The 24,126-nt window shown below is 40.2% G+C and overlaps 1 pseudogene; it reads right to left on the reverse strand.

Moving 5' to 3' along the window:
- Positions 1–23,454: 23,454 nt before the first annotated feature.
- On the reverse strand, positions 23,455–23,756 carry LOC101686601 (annotated as a pseudogene).
- Positions 23,757–24,126: the final 370 nt, after the last annotated feature.

A 24,126-nucleotide genomic window follows, 5' to 3' on the forward strand; every position in this document is an offset into this window, starting at 1 on the left:
TAGTTGAGAAGAGACTGAGGAGGATAAGGCAGAAGCGGAGATCAATTGGGAGACTACCGCAATGGTCCAAGGAAGGGCTGGGAGTGGTTTAGACCAGGGGGGAGAGTGCTAGTGGGGAAAGTGATCACGATCTGGGCAGCTCTGCAGGCAGAGCTAACAGGATTTCCTGAAGGATGGGATGGGGGCTGAGAGAGAAAGACAAAAATCAATGTATCTCCTAAGTTTTTTACCTTGAACAACTACGAAAAATGGAGTTGTCATCAACTGAGGTGTGGAAGCTGCAGATGGAGCAGGCTTTTGGGAAGGAGGGCAGATCGGGAGTTCAGTTTGGGTATATTACTTTGACAAACAAATGGGGAAACCAGGGGGCAATTGGGTATGTGAGTCTGGAGTTCAGTAGAGCAGTCTGGGCAGGAGACATAATCTGGGAGTTAGGACATAGAGGATAATTTACGTATTTCTATTCTTTTACATGTACATGTACATGTGTAGAAATATACATATATTTAGAATATACATACATTTAGTATGTATACCTTTACCTCCCTTCAATCATTATCAGCATTTTGCCATGTTAACTCTCTATTTCTCTAAAAAGTTCTTTTTTTGTTTGCTTAAACAAGCCATTTGAAAGTTGGAGGCATCTTGTTGCTTCACCCCAGAATACTCCCGCATTCCTGACAGGAATATAGAGTCGTGAGACTGAATGAGATAACAGGGGAATGAATGGAGATAGTGATGGAGCCAAGGAAGGGGCCCTGGGGCATACCAAGGGTAAGGGTTCTGGGAGAAGAGGAAGAACCTTGAAGGAGCAACCACTGAAGGAGACAGAATGGACATTCTCTTCCAATTGCTTACCTTTACCAGAATGTAAAGAGGCAGATACAAAAGCCGTTCAAGGGATTTGTCCTTCTAACTTTGGAGTTTCTCCTTCACACTTACGGAACTGACAATTTATTTTTTCCTTGTTCTACTTAAGTTGGAAGTAATTGTGAAAGGAATCCAATAACTCTTCCAGATTGTTTTTTTTTAATTAAATTTATTTATTTTCAGCATAACAGTATTCATTATTTTTTCACCACACCCAGTGCTCCATGCAATCCATGCCCTCTATAATACCCACCACCTGGTACCCCAACGTCCCACCCCCCCGCCACTTCAAACCCCTCAGATTGTTTTTCAGAGTCCATAGTCTCTCATGATTCACCTCCCCTTCCAATTTCCCCCAACTCCCTTCTCCTCTCTAACTCCCCATGTCCTCCATGCTATTTGTTATGCTCCACAAATAAGTGAAACCATATGATAATTGACTCTCTCTGCTTGACTTATTTCACTCAGCATAATCTCTTCCAGTCCCGTCCATGTTGCTACAAAAGTTGGGCATTCATCCTTTCTGATGGAGGCATAATACTCCATAGTGTATATGGACCACATTTTCCTTATCCATTCGTCCGTTGAAGGGCATCTTGGTTCTTTCCACAGTTTGGCGACCATGGCCATTGCTGCTATAAACATTGGGGTACAGATGGCCCTTCTTTTCACTACATCTGTATCTTTGGGGTAAATACCCAGGGGTGCGATTGCAGGGTCATAGGGAAGTTCTATTTTTAATTTCTTGAGGAATTTCCACACTGTTCTCCAAAGAGGCTGCACCAACCTGCATTCCCACCAACAGTGTAAGAGGGTTCCCCTTTCTCCACATCCCCTCCAACACATGTTGTTTCCTGTCTTGTTAATTTTGGCCATTCTAACTGGTGTAAGGTGATATCTCAATGTGGTTTTAATTTGAATCTCCCTGAGGGCTAGTGATGATGAACATTTTTTCATGTGTCTGATAGCCATTTGTATGTCTTCATTGGAGAAGTGTCTGTTCATATCTTCTGCCCATTTTGTTATATGATTGCCTGTTTTGTGTGTGTTGAGTTTGAGGAGTTCATTATAGATCCTGGATATCAACCTTTTGTCTGTACTGTCATTTGCAAATATCTTCTCCCATTCCATGGGTTGCCTCTTTGTTTTGTTGACTGTTTCCTTTGCTGTGCAGAAGCTTTAGATTTTGGTGAAGTCCCAAAAGTTTATTTTTGCTTTTGTTTCCTTTGCCTTTGGAGACATATCTTGAAAGAAGTTGCTGTGGCTGATATCAAAGAGATTACTGCCTATGTTCTCCTCTAGGATTCTGATGGATTCCTGTCTCACGTTGAGGTCTTTTATCTATTTTGAGTTTATCTTTGTGTACGGTGTAAGAGAATGGTCAAATTTCATTCTTCTACATATAGCTGTCCAGTTTTCCCAGCACCATTTATTGAAGAGACTGTCTTTTTTCCACTGTATATTTTTTCCTGTTTTGTCGAAGATTAATTGACCATAGAGTTGAGGGTCCATATCTGGGCTCTCTACTCTGTTCCACTGGTCTATGTGTCTGTTTTTATGCCAGTACCATGCTGTCTTGGTGACCACAGCTTTGTAATAAAGCTTGAAATCAGGTAACGTGATGCCCCCAGTTTTATTTTTGTTTTTCAATATTTCCTTAGCAATTCGGGGTCTCTTCTGAGATTATTTGCTCCAGCTCTTTGATGCATTCCTGGAAAACTATAAACTCCCAAAATTGAACCAGGAAGAAATTGACAACCTGAATAGACTGATATCTAGTAACGAGATTGAAGCAGTGATCCAAAACCTCCCAAAAAACAAGAACCCAGGACCTGATGGATTCCCTGGGGAATTCTACCAAACTTTCAAAGAAGAAATAATGCCTATTCTCCTGAAGCTGTTTCAAAAAATTGAAGCAGAAGGAAAACTTCCAGACTCTTTCTATGAAGCCAGCATTACCCTGATCCCCAAACCAGGCAAAGACCCTACCAAAAAGGAGAATTTCAGACCAATATCACTGATGAATATGGATGCTAAGATTCTCAACAAGATCCTAGCAAACAGGATCCAACAGCACATTAAAAAGATTATCCACCATAACCAGGTGGGATTCATACCTGGGTTATAAGGATGGTTCAACATTCGCAAATCAACCAATGTGATAGAACAAATTAATATGAGAAGAGAGAAGAACCACATGGTCCTCTCAATTGATGCAGAAAAAGCATTTGACAAAATCCAGCATCCGTTCCTGATTAAAAGCTTCAAAGTATAGGGATAGAGGGAACATTCCTGAACTTCATCAAATCTACCTATGAAAGACCCACAGCAAATATCATCCTCAATGGGAAAAAGCTTGCAGCCTTCCCGTTGAGATCAGGAACAAGACAAGGATGCCCACTTTCACCACTCTTGTTCAACATAGTATTAGAAGTCCTAGCAACAGCAATCAGACAACGAAGAGAAATAAAAGGTATCCAAATTGGCAATGAAGAAGTCAAACTCTCTCTCTTCGCAGATGACATGATTCTTTATATGGAAAACCCAAAAGACTCCACCCCCAAACTACTAGAACTCATACAGCAATTCAGTAACGTGGCAGGATACAAAGTCAATGTGCAGAAATCAGTGGCTTTCTTATACATTAACAATGAAAATACAGAAAGGGAAATTAGAGAATCGATTCCATTTACTATAGCACCAAGAACCATAAGATTCCTGGGAATAAACCTAACCAAAGAGGTAAAGGATCTGTACTTGAGGAACTACAGAACACTCATGAAGGAAATTGAAGAAGACACAAAAAGATGGAAGACCATTCCATGCTCTTGGATCAGAAGAATAAACATTGTTAAAATGTCTATACTGCCTAGAGCAATCTATGCTTTTAATGCCATTCCGATAAAAATTCCACCAGTATTCTTCAAAGAGCTGGAGCAAATAATCCAGAAATTTGTATGGAATCAGATTTTTTTTTTTAAAGGTTTTATTTATTTGACAGACTGAGATCACAAGTAGGCAGAGAGGCAGGCAGAGAGATAGGAGGAAGCAGGCTCCCCATTGAGCAGAGAGCCCGATGCGGGGCTCGATCCCAGGACCCTAGGATCATGACCTGAGCCGAAAGCAGAGGCTTTAACCCACTGAGCCACCCAGGCACCCCATGGAATCAGATTGTTTTTAAGTAACCTAATAAACCCTGGGTCATTGACTCCACAAAGGATGGAAAGGTAGAAGAATATGCCACTCTAGAAGATGCTACTTTAATATCTTGATTATTTTGAGCTGAAGGTGCTTGAAAAACTGATTAAAAAACAATAATAATAATGCAGGGAGAGGCTTTCTCCAAACTCACCTCAACTGCCCAAACACAGATCCTCCAAAAGGAACTCAGTTGTCAAAAATCCTCTCCCTGGGATTTTCATCAACCTGGGAGGATTTAATTTTATCACAGGTGAAGAAACTAGAAGTCCACAGCACCCCTAGACAAACGTCACATGCTCTCATCCCTCCCATCTGTTCTTTTGAGGACCCACTCATCTTTCCTAAAAATTGTTTACTCTCTCTTAAGAGACCTACATTCTTTCTCCCCTTTCCTTATTAAGATGATGGGTAATCCTGAATTCTAAGCCACCTCTAAGCCACATCCCTGGGTGTCTCCCAGGTATAAATGAGGTATAGATGTTAATCAAGTTCTGTTTGTTTTTCTCTCATTACATTAATCTGTCTTTTATTATAGAAGTCTTACCCACGAATTCAGAATAGGAAAAGAAAAACTATTTTTTCTTCTCTATGTGATGGAGAAGACAGTTCTCAGCATTGCTATCTGAATTGGTAAATAATGATGATGATGATGATGATGATAATAATAATAAATCAATCCATTTTCAAAACTAAAACAAACCAATCAATCGAATTCAGAAACTAATTTAGAAAAAAAAAAGTTGAATAACAATTTGATTTTTTTGTTCTAATCCACAGTTAAACCCTTTTTAAAATTTTTTAAAAAATATTTTATTTATTTATTTGACAGACAGAGATCACAAGTAGGCAGAGAGGCAGGCAGAGAGAGAGGAGGAAGCAGGCTCCCTGCTGAGCAGAGAGCCCAATGTGGGCCTCGATCCCAGGACCCCGGGATGATGACCTGAGCCAAAGTCAGAGGCTTTAACCCACTGAACCACCCTGGTGCCCCCCCCCCTTTAAAAAATGCTATTCACATCCAGCTACACAAAATAAACTGTGGCCAAATACTACAATATTTTCTTTCTCTTGAAATATTGTACAGACTCGAACAGCAGCTGAGATAAATAGGGTATCTGTAGGCTAAGAGCAAACTCCCTCCCTGTACCTGGTCTTTGGGCAGAACTCTGAAAACTTTCATTTTTAGAGAGAGGTTGCTAAGCCATCAAACTAATCTTGTCCATTCTTATGTTTCCTGAACACTGGAACCTCTCCCTTCATGTCTCAGGAAATAACAAGCCACAAAATTAATCAGATGCGGATTCAAGATTAAAAAGACACTTTATAATAAATAAAAATAGTTGATGTCATCTACAGTCTGGAACCCAGAGATAAAAGACACTGGAGAACAGGGTATACCTGGGTTCAACATCATGCATTTTATTGAGTCAGAGAGAAAGTCTGGCCACTCCAGGGAAGCTGGAGAGAGACAGCTCCGGAAACAAACGGGTCTGCTTGGGGATGTCCCTGCCTTGGACCCGGTTGCTTCTTTCTCCACCTTTGGGTCTTCACCTAAGAAATTCTCCACTCTCCCTTCCCAGTCCAGCACCAAGTTCACAAAAGAAACTATTTCCTAGACTTGTCGGCTATCTGGTTCAGAACAATACCATCAGCAGCTCAGTCCAGAGCCCTAAAGAGGAATTCGAGGAAACAGAGAACCAAGACAATAAAAGGGGAAGGAAAGAGACCCAAAAGAGTAGAGTGAACAGAGAGAACCGCAGAAAATGGGAAGGACTGTGATGACAGTTTTCCACTTAGTACGCTGTATACTAAATGTGGAAGGACCGAAGAAAAAAGGATTCTATTTTAAAATGAGCTGTTTGCACATTCTAGGAGAGTTGCCAAGGGATGTTTCTTGTTGGAAAGGCACTGAAATGGGCTTTGTTAGGCAGAGGGAGGCCCCCGGGGGGGGGGGAGGGGGGGGACGTCTAGAAGCAGGCTATTGAGGGAAGAGGAAAGAAATCACTCTGCACAAGGACCTTGGAGGTCATTTACAAGTGGGCTGTGGAAACCTTTGCAGATTTATCCCTTTGACACAAACCTCTTTCCACTGAAAATGAATTTAGGCTGCTGTCCCTAGGACTCGCGGTTCATCTCGTGACATTTTAAATGTTGAGTTTTGCCTAAGGGCTACCCGCAGGCCACCAGGACTAGAGCTGCAGAGGAGAACTGAGAGAACCGGGCAGGCCCGCTCTGGTGTGGTGACACAGGGTTCCCCACATCATGCTTTTAGCTAACACAGAGACCATCTGTCATGTTGGAGATGCTGCTCTGTGTGCTCTAGCCATGTGACGAATACAACCTTATGAAATAAAACCTTTCAAATCACTATTCTTCCAGTGTTACAGGTGGGGGAAATGGGGTCAAAGAGGTTAAGGGACAGTGTCTAAGGCAGTTCTGGTGGCAAGAGGAAAAACTGCGCTTGAACCCAGGCAACCCCGACCTTCAGACGACAGGATTCTAAGCACTTCACTACCCTGTCCTATGAAGATGACAGAGACTGGAGAGTTCTTGCTCCTCCTTTCCACTGTGCCCTGTACACCCCTTCTCCGGCCTTCTTCCAGGCCTGCATACCACTCCTGCCTCTCCCTGATAGCATTCCTTGAAAAATCCAACCCAGGAAGTGGGCTGTTTGGGCTTATTACAGTTTGAGGATTATCTTGGTAGCTGGGGGAGGGGAGACGTCAGGAGGGGAGAAGCCAAGCTCTGTGGGAGGAAGGTGGGGGAAGGGGAGACACTGAGAACTGAAGAGGACAGGGTACGGTAGGGCCCCGGGGGGCAGGGCAGTGGCAGACAGTGAGTGGGGCTGTGGCTGGAGGGGGAGGGAGCAGGACGGACTTCTCAGCCCCACCCTTTCCCTGCGTGGTAGCACTCAAGCAGGGCAGGACCTGGCTGGGAGGTAGCTTGCAGTAAGGGATGCCACACCTCCTTCAGAGCCACGTTCCTGACCCCTAGCACAATGTCTGGAGTCTATGCTGGTTCAAGGGCTGAATACACGAAAGCACTAACTCTGAAATACACGCTCTTCTGCCTGTTGTTGGTTTTTCCCTTGTTTCAGCAACGGACTGAGCTTCTCTGGTTGCTATTGCATGGGTACATTTCCTTCTGTTTTGACATTTAATCTAGAATCTAGAAACATCCATTAAGAAATGATACAAGCCCCCCCCCCCCATTTGGTGTGAGTGCCTGCAGGGAGGGGTGGCGATCTGACACTGACTGTGCTCCACCTCCCTTGCTCCTTTCCTACCAGCCCATACTCCAACCAGCACTTCCTGCCTTGGCCTCACAGTCTGGGTCATTGACTGACTTTTGACTTCACGTGATTAGTAAGCTTTGCACTGTCAGTTCCTTATAAGTCATCAGCTGTCTTCACATTTTCTTTGAAAATTATTTAAAAGTTTGAAATTTTGGAGATCTTGAACGCCAAGCCCAATAAGCTGGTTAATTCTGAAATGCCATTATTAAAAGAGCATACATAATGTTATAAGCCACATCATCCAAATGCTCAATGTCCAAATGCTTCTTTATTTTAAGATTTATTTATTTGAGAGAGAGAGAGCAAGCAGGGGGAAGGGCAGAGGAAGAAGGAGAGAAATCCTCAAGCAGACTCCCTGCTGAGTGTGGAGCCCAACCCTGAGTTAGATCCCAGGACACTGAGGTTGACCTGAGCCAAAATCAAGTCAGATGCTTAACCGACTGAGCCACCTGGGTGCCCTTCAGTAGGTACTTCCTGAATGCAAAATGAGGTAAGTGGATCACCACACAGGGAATTTAAACACCTGTGTCCTCTGCCTAGTCCTATCACTTACTTGCTATATGATCTTAAATCTCATTTAACCAACATCAATGCAAACTATTTAAAAATATTTGCATTCAGATCCAAGGTTTTGGGGTTTTTTAATTCTTTTTTTTTTTTTCCTTCTGAGTTTTTATTTAAATTCAAGTCAGGTAACGCATAGTGCAGTATTGGTTTCAGGAGTAGAATTTAGTGATTCATCAATTCCATTGAACACTCAGTGCTCATCACAACAAGTGCCCTCCTTAATGTCCATCACCCAGTTACCTCATGTCCCCACCTGCCTCCCCTCCAGCAACCCTGTTTGTTTTCTATAGTTAAGAGTCTCTATGGCTTGTCTCCCTTTCTGATTTCATCTTATTTTATTTTTCCCTCCCTTCCCCTAAGTTCATCTGTTCTGTTTCTTAAATTCCACATATGAGTAAAATCATATGATAATTGTCTTTCTCTGACTGACTTATTTTGCTTAGTCAATACCTTCTAGTTCCATCCATGTCATTGCAAATGGTGAGATTTCATTCTTTTGATGGCTGAGTAATATTCTATTGTGTATGTGTACACACACACACACTACTTCTTTATCCATTCATCTGCTGAAGGACATCTTGGCTCCTTCCACAGTTTGGCTATTAGGGACATTGCTGCTATGAACACTGGGGTGCAGGTGCCTGTTCAAATCACTATGGTTGTACCCTTTGGATGAATACCCAGTAATGCAATTGGTAGGTCATAGGGTAGCTCTATTTTTTACTTTTTTTTTTTTTAAAGATTTTATTTATTCATTTGACAGACAGAGATCACAAGTAGGCAGAGAGGCAGGCAGAGAGAGAGAGAGAGAGAGGAGGAAGCAGGCTCTCTGCAGAGCAGAGAGTCCGATGTGGGGCTCAATCCCAGGACCCTGGGATCATGACCTGAGCCGAAGGCAGAGGCTTTAACCCACTGAGCCACCCAGGCGCCCCTGTTTTTTACTTTTTGAGGAAACTCCATGCTCTTTTCCAGAGTGGTTGTACCAGTTTGCATCCCCACCAACTGTATGAGAGGGTTCTCCAGATCCAAAGTTTGTGTTATGGAACTTGGTATACGGCATAATGCTCTCCACCCAGAGAAAAGTTGTCCATATCCTAATCCCCAGAACCTGTGACTATATTAGCTTTAGAAAGCAAAGGGGAATTAAGTTGCTATTCAGATGACCTTAAAATAAGGTCACTCTGGAGTATCCAAGTCGTATCAGGTGTTGAATTCAGCAGGTGTTGAATGGATAAATAAAACATCCTATATCCATTCAATGAAATATTATTAAGCCACAAAAAGGAATGAACCATTGACACTTTCTATAACATGTTTAAAGCTCAGAAACATGCCAAGGGAAAGAAGCCAGACAAAAAAAGTCACATACATATTACATGATTCTATTTATATGAAATGTGCATGATACACAATCTAGAGAGGCATAAAGTAGACTAGTGGTTGCCAGAGGCTAGGAGGCAGGAAGAACAGGAAGTGGTTACTAATGAGTATGTGTTTTGGGGGCGGGTAGAGAGGGGAGTTGTGAAAATGTTCTTAGTGGCAATTCTTGTGCAACTTGGTGAACATACTTAAAATTACTGAATTACATACTTTAAAGTGGTGAATTTTATTGTATATGCATTACCTAAAAAATAATTATCTCATCAATAATTCTAGTTTTAGCAAGTCAAACAATACAGAGCTAACTAAAGAAAAAGCTAATTGCCTCTCTCCTCATTCCCCATTTAACCTTACCCTCCGATATTAAAAGTTTGATTAACTTACTTGGAGTCTTTCCTTCTTGATCTTATATACCTACATGCACATAAAAGGGGTTTGTCTTCGATTTTTATCCTTGAAAAAATGAGGACACTTTATATTTAACTTCTTAGGGATATTTTCTTGTTTTCTTCATTTAACTTCTTAGGGATATCCCACCAACTCCATATATATAAATTTGCATAAAGTTCCTATCTCAGATGTGCCATAATTTCTTTTCCTCTCAGTCTGATGGTTTAAGAATGGTATCATAATATATCAAAACACCAAGTTGCACACCTTAAATATATATATGCCAAGATCTTTCAAATAAAGTTCAAAAAAACATATTGAAAAAAATGGCTTCTCATAAATCGTATGCATGTCTTTTGGTAACCATATAGACAAATTTCTGCTGGGTGTGTCTACCTATGAGTGGAATCATCAGATCATGGAGCACATATATTTTCATTTTTCATAAATAATTTCAGTTTTCCAAAGGGACTGTATAGAAGTATATTTCCACTAGTAATACCTGAGTAACTCACTTGCTGTATATCCTTACCAACACTTGGTATTTTCTGCTGTTTTAGTTTAGTCATACTGGTGGCTGTGAAGTAGTGTTGCCCTATACTTTTTAATTTTATTATTATTTAATTTTTTACTGAAATGCACCTATCATATATCTCAGTGAATTTTCACAAACTGAGCACACCCCTATGACCAATACCCAGATTTAGAATGTTTTTAGACCTACAGATATCTATGACCTTGTAATTCTACTCCTAGTCACATATCCAACAGAAATGCACATGGATGTTAACCAAAAGATAAAACTCAATTTTGATAAGTTACCTTTTTATTACATTCCCCTTAAATCTTAATATATTTTAATAGAAGAAATAAAGCATTGTAGTTAAAGTTGAAAGCCCTTTTGACTTCCAATCCCAGGCTTATTACCCTCCCCTAGGTCCATGGACCCTGAGGCAACCCCTCAAAGACTGGGTATTTTTACACCTTTTCATTCATATATTTTTGTTCCTACATTTCCCTGACTCCCAGTAAGACTGAGCACCTTCTCTTACTTCCTCTTTTATGAATTGTCTTTTCATAACCCTGGCCCATTTTTTATTATCTCTTATTTATTAATTTGTCGAAGCCTTAGTTTAGTAAGACATCTGCCATTTTCCATCATTTTTATTGCAAACATTTTCCCTCATATTTTCTTTTTACTCTGATTATGGCATTTTTGCCTTGCAAAAAAAATAATAATAATTTTTATATAGTCCAACATGGCCATGTTTGTCCTTTAAATTTTCTGGGTTTGTCATTTTCCTTAAGATGACCACGCCCTCAAGGTCATACAAATATTCTCTCATATTTTCTTCTAATGTTTTACGACTTTTTTTTGAAGATGTTATTTATTTATTTGAGAGGGGGGAAGAGAGAGGGAGGGAGATCATAAGCAGCGGGTAATAGCAGAGGGAGAAGCAGACACCCCACTGACTAGGGAGCCCAGTTTGAGACTCGATCCCAGGATCCTGGGATAATGACCTTAACCAAAGGCAGACGCTTAACCCACTGAACCATCCAGGTGCCCCACTTTATTTTTCATATTTAGATTTATTTGGAAAGCACTATATTCCAGACACTGCATGAGACATGGGCAAATACCCTGGATTGGGCTAGGAGTTTCCTACGCAGGTCAGAAAGTTAAATTGAAGCCACTTTTGTCTTCAAACATTTCCTATATAGCTGATGAAAAAGAAATGTAGATATCACTAAGAATCGTTAGTCAGCAGCTAGCCTAGCATTTGATATTTTGTTAACAGGAAGTAGAAAAATATTCCCCCATTTGGTGAAGTGAAATCAGATGAGGATCTTTAGTATATGTGCTGCCGAAGCGAGCACCAGATGAGGATTTTTAATCCATGACTTGCATCTGGTGGTAGCTGAGAAATGGGGAAGTCCTGAAAGTATTCTAGTTTTCTTTCCAGGTAATAACAAGATCCAGGGATGAGTGTTGAGGCTAGCTGAAAAGGATTGCCCAAGTTTGAATCCAGAGAAAGCCATTTTGGGTCTTTTATCTTTCCTTACCAGTGTTGGCTCTCTCTGCTTTCTTCTCACGGGGTCCTCCCTCAAGAGCCATAGACTTTTCACAGCAAAGCTGGTCGGAGGAAGCGTGGTTGCTTAACAAAACTGTCGCTGCCCTCACTACTCAGACTTTTGCAATCTCCAGGGTCTGCCTTTGCACTTCCTCAACAGGGACCAAAACACACCAGCTGCTTTAAACTGAAGAACTTCTCCGGAGCCAGCCTTGAAGAACACAGAGTCTGTACTTAATTTGTTGAGCTGTGGAGAGCTGCTCTAAGTTTTTGAGGCAGTTTCACCCGGGCTCATTTCAGGTAGGTGAATCTGGCCGCCTCCGGTGGATGTGAATACCAGACACCTGACTTCATGGAAATCCTCGGCATCTGGTCCTGCTCGCCCCCTTCTGGCTGAGGAAGCTCACATCACCAAACCATCCGTCTTACTCATTGCGGCTGCCCCAGAAGGCACACATTGACCCAGAAACCGCTGCCCGGCCACGAAAAGGGAAAGCTCATTTTGGAGAAAGATAAAACATTTCAACTTTCCTTAGATCGTTTTTTGACATTGTGTAGTAGATCAATCAACAGTCCGCTCAAGCTCCTCCTGAAAGTTTCCCCCTAGTTAACTGAAGAGGGAAAAGGGATCTTCGAGTTGGGCTTTTCTTTATTCATTTGAAATCCTTTCCTAACGATGTTTTTTTTCCCCTCACAGATCAGAGGGAAGACATGTTTAGGGAGAGAACCAACAGCTGGACTGGGGCACGTGGTGCTTGGAACTCTTCACTAAATTATTTTGCTTCCCTTGTTGCTTCAGAGGGGAAGGCTGCCACAGACTCTAATTTTGCTCCCTGGCGTGGTTTATAAGGTTAGTCAAATATCCTGTACCACGGAGTGCCTGAGTTAATGATTTATCTAAGTGGGGTAAAAGCCATATGCCACAGCAACGCTTCATCTTACTGTATTTTTCAAAAGCGTCAGCTTTCGGAGGCTGATGACAGAGCTCAATGTTGTCACTAGACTATCTAGAACACATGCATTTATTACGGTCACATTGCTGCAAGTAGCAATAAAGACCTTCCTTTTTTTTTTTTTTTTTAAGATTTTATTTATTTGACAGACAGAGATCACAAGTAGGCAGAGAGGCAGGCAGAGAGGGGGAAGCAGGTTCCCTGCTGAGCAGAGAGCCCCATGCGAGCCTTGATCCCAGGACCCTGGGATCATGACCTGAGCCGAAAGCAGAGCTTTAACCCACTGAGCCACCCAGGTGCCCAAGACCTTCCCTTTTTGATAGCACTCTGATTTTTCTGATAACCCTGAAAATAAAGACGAGAAAAGTGACTCAAAGAGACAAGACAACATGTGGATAATCTGTAAGTTAGATCAGATCTCAGCTCTGACCGCTTTTTTTTTTCACTCTTTTGAAAGTTATTTAATGACATGGAAAAAAATGTGCTTAATGTGTTTCAGAAAATGAAATGTTTATTTCAGAAGGCAAATATGTACAGTATGGTCCCTGTTTGTGTGTGTATTTTGGGTCTACAAAGATGATAGCAGGAAATAATTTCTGCAAGTGATGGAATGTACATTCTTTGTACATTTTTCCCAAATGTCTACAATTTGCCTATGGTCCTTTTTTTTTTTTTTGCCCCCACATTAAAGCACTCACTCCAATAAAAATTGGAGTATTTTTATTTTATGTACAAGGAGTTGGCAGTAAGGTAGGTATTTTGGATATCTGCAGTTAAGAAGTTCATTTAATCCAACTTAATGAAATCTGGTTTTTTTGAGTACTGACGGAAACACTGACAACACATATCAAGGCCATATTTCCAGATCAGACTGCGTTGGTTTCAGCAGACTTGGCAAGGTTTTTCTTTTTCTTTTTCTTTTTTTTAAAGATTTATTTATTTATTTTGACAGACAGAAATCACAAGGAAGCAGAGAGGCAGGCAGAGGGTGAGGAGGAAGCAAGCTCCCTGCTAAGCAGAGAGCCCGATGCAGGGCTCAATCCCAGGACTCTGGGATCATGACCTGAGCCAAGGCAGAGGTTTTAACCCACTGAGGCACCCAGGCGTCCCTTCTTGGCAAGGTTTTGATAACAACATGTATTAAATCTTTAAAGGTTTGGTAGAAGTCACCAGTGAAGTTGTCTAGTCCTAGACTTCTGGTTTGGGGGAAGTTTTTATTAAGTCACTCTCCTTACTAGTAATCAACCTATTCAGATTTTCTATTTTGTCATGATTTAGTCTTGGAATTCTGTGTGTTTCTAGGAATTTATCCATCTCTTCTTGGTTGTCCAGTTTGTTGGCATATAATTATAATAAATTCTTTGTATTTCTGTGGTATTAGTTGTAACTTTTCCTCTATTATTTCTGACTTTGATTCCTCTTTTTTTCTTGGTCTAGCTAAAGGTTTGTCAATTTTGTTCATCTTTTCTAAGAACCAGCTTCTATTTCATTGATCATTTTTTTTAGTATCCATTTCATTTATTTTTTGCTCTTTATTTCCTTCCTTCTACTTAAGCTTGGGCTTTATTTTTCTTTTTCTAGTTCCTGTAGGTATAAAGTTAAATTGTTTGAGATCTTCCTTTTTTCTTATGGTAGGTCTGTGTTGCTATGAACTTTCCTCTAAGAACTGCTTTAGCTGTATCCCATAGATTCTTGGTAGATCATTTTCCTGTTTTTATTTGTCTCTCTCAAATTTTTTTATTTGTTCTTTGATTTCTTCAGTGATCCATTGGCTGTTCAGTTGCCACTGTTGTTTAAGCTCCACATTTTTGCAGTTTTTCCAGTTTTCTTGTACTTGATTTCTAGTTTCATACCATTGTGTTTGGAGAAAAAGCTTGATATAATTTCAGTCATCTTCAATTCATTGAGACTTGTTTTGTCACCAGATATATGACCAATCCTGGATAATAATCCATTTTGAGTTGAGAAAAATAAGCTGCTGCTTTTGGATGGAATGTTCCAAAAATGTCTATTAAATCCATTTGGTTTTATTTAAGATTGATCTTTCTTTATTAATCTATTCATTGATACAAATAGTGTGTTTAATCCCCCTACCATTACTGTATTATTGTAGATTTCTCTTTTTTAGTTTCATTAATATTTGCTTTATATATTTTGATGTTCCTTTAAAAAAAAGATTTTATTTATTTTATTTGAGAGAGAACGAGAGAGAGATAGAGAGAGAGCAGGATCAAGGGAGAGAGGGAGAAGCAGACTCCCCACTGAACAGGGGGCATGGTGTGGGGCTTGATCTCAGGACTCTGAGATCATGACCTGAGCCAAAGGCAGATGCTTAATCTACTGAGCCACCCAGGTACCCCTACATCTTTCTTTCTTTCTTTTTTTTTTTTTTTTTAGATGTTTATTCATTTATTTGAGAGAGAGAGCACATACAAGTTGGGGGGTGCAGGCAGAAGCAGAGGGAGAGGGAGAAGCAGACTTCCCACTGAGCTGGGAGCCCCATGTAGGGCTTGAGCCCAGGACCCTGGGATCATGACCTGAGCTAAAGGTAGACACTTAACCGATTGAGTCACCCAAGTACCCCAACTACATTTGAATTTTCAAAAGAATCAATGCTTATTAGAAACAATGCATTGTAAAGTAGATACAACTTATTGATAATCATAGTTACAGCTTTAATAAGCTTATCCTGAGTACCATAAACTTGTCATGAAATTAGAAATCAAGTTTAAGTTGGCTCGACTCCTACTTTTTAAAGCATATTTTCCCATAAAACCATCAAATCACTGTAGTGGTGAATGTGTTGTTTCTCCCACAACCCTGTACACCTACTTCTCACTCTCTATCTTCCCCCAGCATCCCTCAGTCCATAGACTACTAGAAAAATCCCAAGGAGCCTAGTTCTGAAGAGCACCCTCTGTACACCACCTTCTGAATTGTTCTGTGTGGGTTTAGAACCAAGAAACAGAAATATAAGGCAATGGATCTACCAACCCAATGAGCTAAAATAATATTATCAAGTTCTTCTGCTTTGTTTCAAACCTGTATCTCTTTATCTGCCTTTGTGGCTCAGTAGGTTGGGCGCCTGACTCTTGATTTTGGCTCAGGTCATGATTTCAGGGTCATGAAATTGAGCCCTGCCTTGGCTCCATGCTCAGTGGGGAGTCTGCCCGAGATTCTCTCCCTCTCCCTCTGCCCTTACCCTCACTTTCTCTTTCTCTCTCTAAAATAAATAAATCTTTAAAAAAAAAATTTCTAAACATAACCACAATATCTTTCTCATATCTTAATATTATCTTCAAAATCAAGTATCCATTAGTAACACTCCTTATGGTCCCACTCTGTCTCCACATGTGCTCCATCCAAGAGATACAGATAAAATTCATAGCCGCTAAGCAGGCTAATTGGCAAGCTACAGCTTTTGGCCTGAAGTACTTGACCAAGCTGCTCCCGAAAAAGTAAGAGTGAGTCTGCTTCAGTAACCTTCTTGCTAAGCACCTCGTTCAATCTTGACTTTGGTCTTTGTAATCACATCATCAGCAGGGAAGACGGAAGTGGCAGAGAGAAAGAGAGAAAGATCATCCATCTGGACATTGTAAAACATGGGATTCAGGTAGTGTGGTCCTCCATGTGGCCTGGTCCCATTCATAAATATCTCAGTCTGTCCTTGCCCCTTTGCTTCTAGCTTTGTGTTTTAAGATGATTCAACACACTGTAACTTCTTTTTGATCTGTAAGCTTTTCTGTGCCATGACTTAGTCTACGATAGCTTGCCTAATAGGAGGCTTGGAAACCACCATTGCATCAGATTAATTTCCCACATTATGAATTTAAATCAGGTAATCTGATACCAATGCCTGCTCCTTTAGAATTACACCATACAAACTCCTTGAAGAAATCACATATGCTCAAAAATCTATTGATTTCCCACAATCAAAACATTTTAGGGGCACCTGGGTGGCTCAGTCAGTTGAGCGTCTGCCTTGGGCTCAAGTCATGATCCCAGAGTCCTGGGATCCAGCCCCATGTTGGGCTCCCTGCTCAGCAGGAGCCTGTTTCTCCCTCTCCCTCCTGCTTCACCTGCTTGTACTCCCTCTTCCTATCAGTCAAATAAATAAGATATTTTTTAAAAAATTTATTCAGAGCAGGCAAAGGATACTTTCTTAAAAAAAAAAAAGGTAAAAAAATGAGTGTTTAAGACCATAAGAAGAGTCACAAAGAAACCCAGGGGAAAAAAAGACATTTTAAAGTGAGGTGATACAGGCGCCTGGATGGCTCAGTCAGTTAAGCATCTGATTTTGGCTCAGGTTATAACCCCAGCATCTCCAGATTGAGTCCAGCATCGGGCTCTCTGCTCACTGAGGAGCCTGCTTCTCCCTCTCCCACTCTGACTGCTTGTGCTCTCTCTCTTTCACATAAAAATAAGTAAATAAGATCTTTAAAAATATATGAAGTGAGGTGATAGAATGAGATATTACATACAACAAATGAATCAATCAGAATTTTTGTTCAAAGTAGCTTTCTGGAGAAGCCTACAAATAATGACTAACTCACTAATAAACACCTTGAGCAATTAGATTGTAGTTTCTAAATACAGTTTCCTACGAAAAGGAACCATACTTCTTACGGAAAGGGCTAACTCCACGTCTGAAGTAGAATATGTATACATTGAGACTTGGACCATGTTATCCTACCAGAAAGCAAAGAAGTTATCAGAAATTAATAGGATCCTGTCAAAATGACTTAGAAGCAAACTTGAAGACATTCCTACTGACCCAGCATGGAACAATTTGAGCATCAGTAAGAACAATAGCTGTAATGAATTAAAACACATTAAATATGGATAAATAGTAAATTCGAATTATTCATTAAAAAAATCTCATTGGCCATTTTTAAAGAATGCTAGAGAACCAATTCATCATTTCTAAAAATGTACAGGAGGTAAAAGAGAATCTATTTAACTGATTAATTTGTAATATTTTTACAAAAACTGAAAGGATCACTGAACATTAAGATGGATACTACTCTGTTCCATGCATTTAATGGCTTACTGAATTCTGTAAAAGAAACGGAATAGGTAAAAATGCTTTTGCTGTGTGTTTAATAAGTTCTTACTCACAGATTCAAAATTCAGTAGCTTTGTAAAAATGTTAATAAATGATCACAAAAAGGGAAGAGGCATCACCATACATAGTTAAAGCATTTTTGTCTGTTCTAATAGACTGCAATCCATTAGTCATTTGTGCTAGCTTTCCAAGGAAACCTTCATTTAAATTTGTACTCCTATGTTTCACAAGTTTCACGAGGGGCCATTATTCCTATATGTTTATATTCATAGCTGCAGGAGACAAAAAAATTACAGCATGACATATTTTTAAAAGGACCAACCAAATTAGATAAAATGTCATGACCTTTACTTCTCTTTTGTAGGCTTATTTTAAATTATCACTTTATCCTGCATAAAGCAGTTTTTCAAAGGGCATGTGATTTTTCCATTCTAATAAACTTCTTTAGAATTCCATCATAAAGAGAACTAACCTTCCTCCTTTGCATGCTACTCTATAATTTTCTATCCTATCCTATGGGGGTAGAGATTACTGCATTAATTCAATAGCTTATTAGGTCAATTCATAGGAACTACCATGGCTATAATATATATAGCTGTCCCAGAATAAAGGGAGTTTGAGAATACACGTTATATTAATTACACTCTTCCAAAGAGCGAAATGGACTCTAAAATGAGTGAACTAGGAGAAAACAGGCGTCTAGAAGTCTGCTCCTAATTATCAGGTCTTAAAGCATATACGCATGGGAGTGGTCACACCCAGGGTACATATTACACTTTTTTTTCATTCTTCAAAGGCAACAGTATTCCCAGATAAGAACTAGTTCAAGAAAACAAAAATCCCAATGTTGCCAGAAAGTTGTGTTAAGCATTTGTGTTGAATGTCGCTGTGAAAGGCTCTGTGTTAGAGTTACCAGAGAGGAGGAAATATAATCATTCTCTCAAAAGACTTCCACAAATAGTGACCAACTTTGAGTGCTTCTCATGGACCATGCTCAGCACTGTGTGTGTGTGTGTGTCATGTGTGTATCACTATATACATATATAAAATCTTCAAAGCTTCACTATAACCTCCCCAGATATATATTGTTATTTCTACTTTAGAGATGGAGAAACTGGAGCTCAGAGAAGTTAAGTAACTTGCCCAAAGTCACACAGCAAGTTGAGTGTTAGATCTGGTTAGGAACCCTAGCAGTCTATCCCTAGAGCCTAAGCATTTAATTATTAAGATCTCCTCCCCACTGCAAGTTTGATCAAGAGACAGAACATTTACATATACTTAAGATTCACAGATGGGTAAGTTAGAGATTTTTGGCTTTAGTCCTTACTCTGACATTTTAGTCAACTCTCTTTGTGGCTCACTGTCTTCATCTGTCAAATGGGCCTTCCAATGCTTATCTAGCTAATTATGAAATTATTATGATAATGGATGTGAAAGTGCTCTGAAAGGACATATAGTATACAAAGTGCTGTTTTTTAAAGCAATAGAGGGTCCCACATTTGTGGGGTCAAGATCCAGATTGATATTGTCATTCAACAAATCCTTTTTGAAGATCTACTATGCACCCAACAAGTGCTTGGCACTACTTGTGTAGAAGATGAGCAAACCAGATATGGCTACAGCCTTTGCTGAGTGCACAGTCTCAAATGAAGGACAAATGTTAAGCACTCAAGTACACAAATATGGGTATAATTTTAAATTGTGTCTTGAAGGAAATGAACACCTCACCATTAGGAAAGAGACCAAAAGAAAGGACTTGGGAGAAATGACTTTTACACTGGGGCAGGGAAAAACTGAACTCATGGGGTGAGACCTGTGGTGTCTGAGTCATGGTGCAAGAGGCCCCCATCAGCACAGGGCAAGGCAGGAGCCTTGTGGGTGCTGTAGTGGTTTTGTATTTTGACCTAAGTGCAATGAGAAATCATTAATGGGTTAAGAGTGGGGGTCTGGCATGGTCAAAGAGTTGAAGGTGTTTGCCACAGTAATTGCACTGATGAGCCACGATGTCAAAGTTGGGTAAGGGGTCAGTGAAGAGAGAAGGGGACTGCAGGATGGAGAGGGAGTGTCAGGTCGCTGGTGCTGAGGGGTTTGATGGCATTAGTGGAAGGAGAGAACAGGGTCCTTGAATGAGTGAAGAAGACAGTGGTAAAGTTTCTGGTCCATGTTGTGATCATGAGAGCGAGTGGTGGTGAGAGTCAAGTGTAGCTAGAGATACGAATTCAGAAAACTAAAAAGCCAGGATATGTTACCTGAACTGGGAAGAAAGTTCTAGCTCACAGAGGGCTCTTGTGTGGGTTTTGCTCAGGTCTGACCCCTGCTGGTAAATGCTCGTAAATGTGGGCTGAGTGGAACTCCGAGAAGTTTATTGAAACCAGCAGCCACAGGCAGCAAAGCAAGAGGGCTATTCTCACTTGGACATAACATTTTCACTTTTCAAAATGTCTCTTCTAGGGCTCAGAATGTCCTCACAGCTAAAAAACCCCTTCTAGATAATTCCAGGCTCATGTTATCAAATAATAAAATGCGATGCATGAGTAGTTGGAAGAACATGAATTTCTCCATAAATTTTGTTTTTACTTTCTTTCTTAGTGAAGCGTAACATAAATTTTATAAAATACACAAATTGTAAATAGCTAGATTAAATTTTAGAAATGTGTAAACCCATCGCATTACAAATCTAACCATCACTCATATTAAATACAGAATATTCAGGTAACCCAGAAATTTCTCTCTTGCCCACCCCAGTCACTACTTATTATACTATCCTGACTTTGAACAACTAGATTAGTTTTGTCTGTTCTTTGACATCATGTAAATGGAATCAAACAGTATGTGTTCTTATACTTTGTTTCTTTGACTTAATAAATATCTGTGAAATTTACCCATATTACAGATAGCAGTAGCTCATTCCCTTTTTTTGAAAAATCCATTTAGAAAATATACCACCATTACTTATTAATTCTCTTGCTGATGCGCATTTGGGTTGTTTCCAGTTTATGACCATTATTACTCTTACGATGTCTTCTGTTGATCATACATATGTATGTATGTATGTATGTATGTATGCATACAGTAGATATCTAACTAGTTTTAGAATTGCCAGGTCACTTTAGATAGATGCTGTCAAAGGTTTTCCAAAGAAGCATTCCTGCCGCCAGTATACAATAATGCCAGTTGTTCCACATTTTTTTGCTAACACTTGGTATTGTTTGGGGTTTTGTTTTGTATTCTAGTAGGTACATACTCTCGTGTTAGCCAACTGTTAGAGGGGATTTCAAGAGAACCCCCTTGGAGAGTTTGACTTGTTTCTCTTGGAGTTTCTGTGACACAGAGGCAAGTGCCAAACCTAGTTCTGGAAAAAATTCTCCAGGCTAAAGCAGCAAGTGGTAGCAGAGTAGAGACAGCTGCATAAAATGTGGAGGACGCTCCCTCTGAGGGCAGGCAAGGCCTAGGTGGTTCTTATGGACCAAATGCAGGTCTAAGATCCCTCCTGGATAGAGGGCAGCAGTTTCCAACAAAGAGGTGGCCTGAAAGACGAAAAGGAGGAGTCTAGAAAGGCAGTCAGAGAAGGGGCATTACCAGTGTCCAGGGAGTTGTCATCAAAGAGCCCAGCACAAGAATCTCTGATGGACTCAAGGAAGGGCCCCATGAGAGGCCGGGGTCTGCCTTCCCCAGTGGTCATGTTTGTGAGGTGCCTGTCAGTGAGATCTTTCTGTCCCTTCCTAACCTGAAGGAAGAGCTGGCTGAAGGCCAGGAGAGAGCAGGAGAACCCACTGTTGCCTTTCCAGCCTAAAGCAAGCCAGAGCTGAGAGAAGGTTCAAATTAGGTAAAAGTGTGAAGCTGTGATTCGGACACTAGCCTAAACATTTTATTTACTAAAATATCCATGATAAACCCCTATACCACAAAGCTTGCTCTCCTTGCAGAACTGCCTGCTTCATTTAATGGCAATTCCCTCCCTCCTGTTGCTTCAGCCCAAAGCCATCAATTCATCCTTGTGTCTTCTCACAGTCTGTATGTCATCTGTCCATCAACAGATCCTGCCATCCCTACCTTGACATGTTCTACATTTTAAAAGGAGGCTGAGGAGTGGTCAACTATGTTGTGTTTTCTGTATTTAGGATGTCCTGAATTATCAATTGTTGGCCAGCTTTCAAGAAGATAAGAATTAATACAGTTTGTATGTAGGTTTGCCATGTTTTGCAAAAAAAAAAATGCTCTATCTCTTCTTTTGCATATGCTTAAGCTACTAAAGGCTAAATCATCTAAACAGAGACCAAAACCTAAGAAAGGAACTAATAATTCATTAAAGTGAAATGATCATCATTGCTACTAATTCCTATCTCATACAGTCTAATACAAAGGAATTGTTGGCTCAGGATAAATGACATAGATCCTGTGGAGATGAACTCAACCTAGAAGATGGAAATTTGATTTGGGCATAATTACATATGAATATGGGTTTTAAAAATACAAAGCCTTAACTTAGAGTTTCATTGTGTTTTAGAATCATTGCTGCCTTTATGTTTATTTTTTTCTTTCATGATTGAGTTTTTATTGCTTGTTCTGAGGTGTTCAGTTTGTACACAATTCCTTTTCTTTAAAAATACGCTCCATGCAGGGCTTGAACTCACAACCCTGAGGTCAAGATGAGGAGTTGGACATCTAACTGACTGAGCCACCCAGGCGCCCCAATTTGTATACAATTCTTAATGTACATACTAAAAATCTAAAAAAAATAAAAAATAAAAAATAAAAAAAATCATGGAGTTGTGATTCTTCTCTAAAAGTTAGTCCAGTGATCTTCCAGCTTAAAATTTGGAGGCAAGGGGTGCATGGGTGGCTCAGGCAGTTAAGCATCTGCCTTCAGCTCAGGTCATGATCCCAGGGTCCTGGGATCGAGCCCTGCATCCAGCTCCCTGCTCAGTGAGGAACCTGCTTCTCCTTCTCCTCCCCGCTTGTGCTCTGTTGCTATTACTGTCTCTCTCTCTCTCAAATGAATAAATAAAATCTTTTTTTAAAATTTCAAGGCAAATATTTCTAACAGTATATCAAGTACATGTATCTTCAAATGCTGATATACTATTACACTGTTAAATCCCATTAATTCAAAATTTAATATCATATACACTGCATACTCAGATTTTCAGTCTTGCATAGAACATTAAAAAAGATATTAGGAAAACTGGACTACCATGACCAAGATGTTATAGAGTATACAAAATTCTGATAGGAGGAACCAAGATCAAGGAGTGGTTTTCTTTAGGAAATAATTCTACCAAAACAACATGGGGAATAGAACTTAAAATATTCAAGACATATTAAATGCATGACCGACTCCAAACTGTTGGTATTACAGGATATGAAAAGAACTACCCCACCCAAGGAACGTTAAACTGACACACAAGATCACACAATTGAGGATATCAAGATCCCATATTCAATATCCCACTGTTTTCTGATTATACCAAAAAATAAATAACCAACAAATGATTTTACCTCTTAAAAAAAATTACACTTGAAAAATGGAATGAGGTGGGATTCTCTCTTCAAAAATTTTCTAGAGCTACTAAATATTTGCATTTACAAAATAGTTGATAAAAATATTTCTCTGGATTGTACAAACAAGTGGACAGTGACTCTGATAAGAACTGGTATATGGTATTAATCAGACTTGGTTTCTTTCTCTCCTGCTTCATCAGAAGCTAGACTCTCCTCATTTTCATTTTCTCTGATTTCTGCAGGTGAGTCTTATTTTGTTTTCTGGTTAGCTACTTCAGCCTGGTTTCCCTTCACTCCCCTCTGGTTAGTACTTTTTTGTCTGAAGATTTATCCTTTCCTGTCGCCTTGTTTGGTTTCGTTTCCACCTTTACAGGAGCATATTTGGCTGACAACTTCTCTGACCTTGCCTTGGGTTCCTCCTTTGCTGCCCGTTGGGCGGAGCTAACCTTCCTCTTGGCTACCATGGTGGTGAGGCAGGTGTGCGATGTATGTCTGTGGCCACCAGGAGCCTTTGCAAAGCTGGGCTGCTGGCCATTTCCACGTCTCCACTCCACCTGCTGCCCAAGCTGTGGCAGCCCTACCCTAATGTTTAGGTATCTGTTGAAATCACCTACTAAAGGAGAAATATGTGTTTGCCTATGGAATTTATAAATATAAACACAGAGAGCTATGGCTTTTATTTATTTTTTTAATTTGACACAGGGACAGAGACAGAGCACAAGCAAGGGGAGTGAGAGAGGGAGAAGTAGGCTCCCCCCTGAGTAGGGAGCCCGATGTGGGACTCCATCCCAGGACCCCAGGATCATGACCCGAAGCGGAAAGCCAACGCTTAAA

Source organism: Mustela putorius, unplaced genomic scaffold, assembly GCF_011764305.1.
Source record: "Mustela putorius furo isolate JIRA1106 unplaced genomic scaffold, ASM1176430v1.1 tig00000224_pilon_pilon_pilon, whole genome shotgun sequence".
NCBI lineage: Eukaryota > Metazoa > Chordata > Mammalia > Carnivora > Mustelidae > Mustela > Mustela putorius.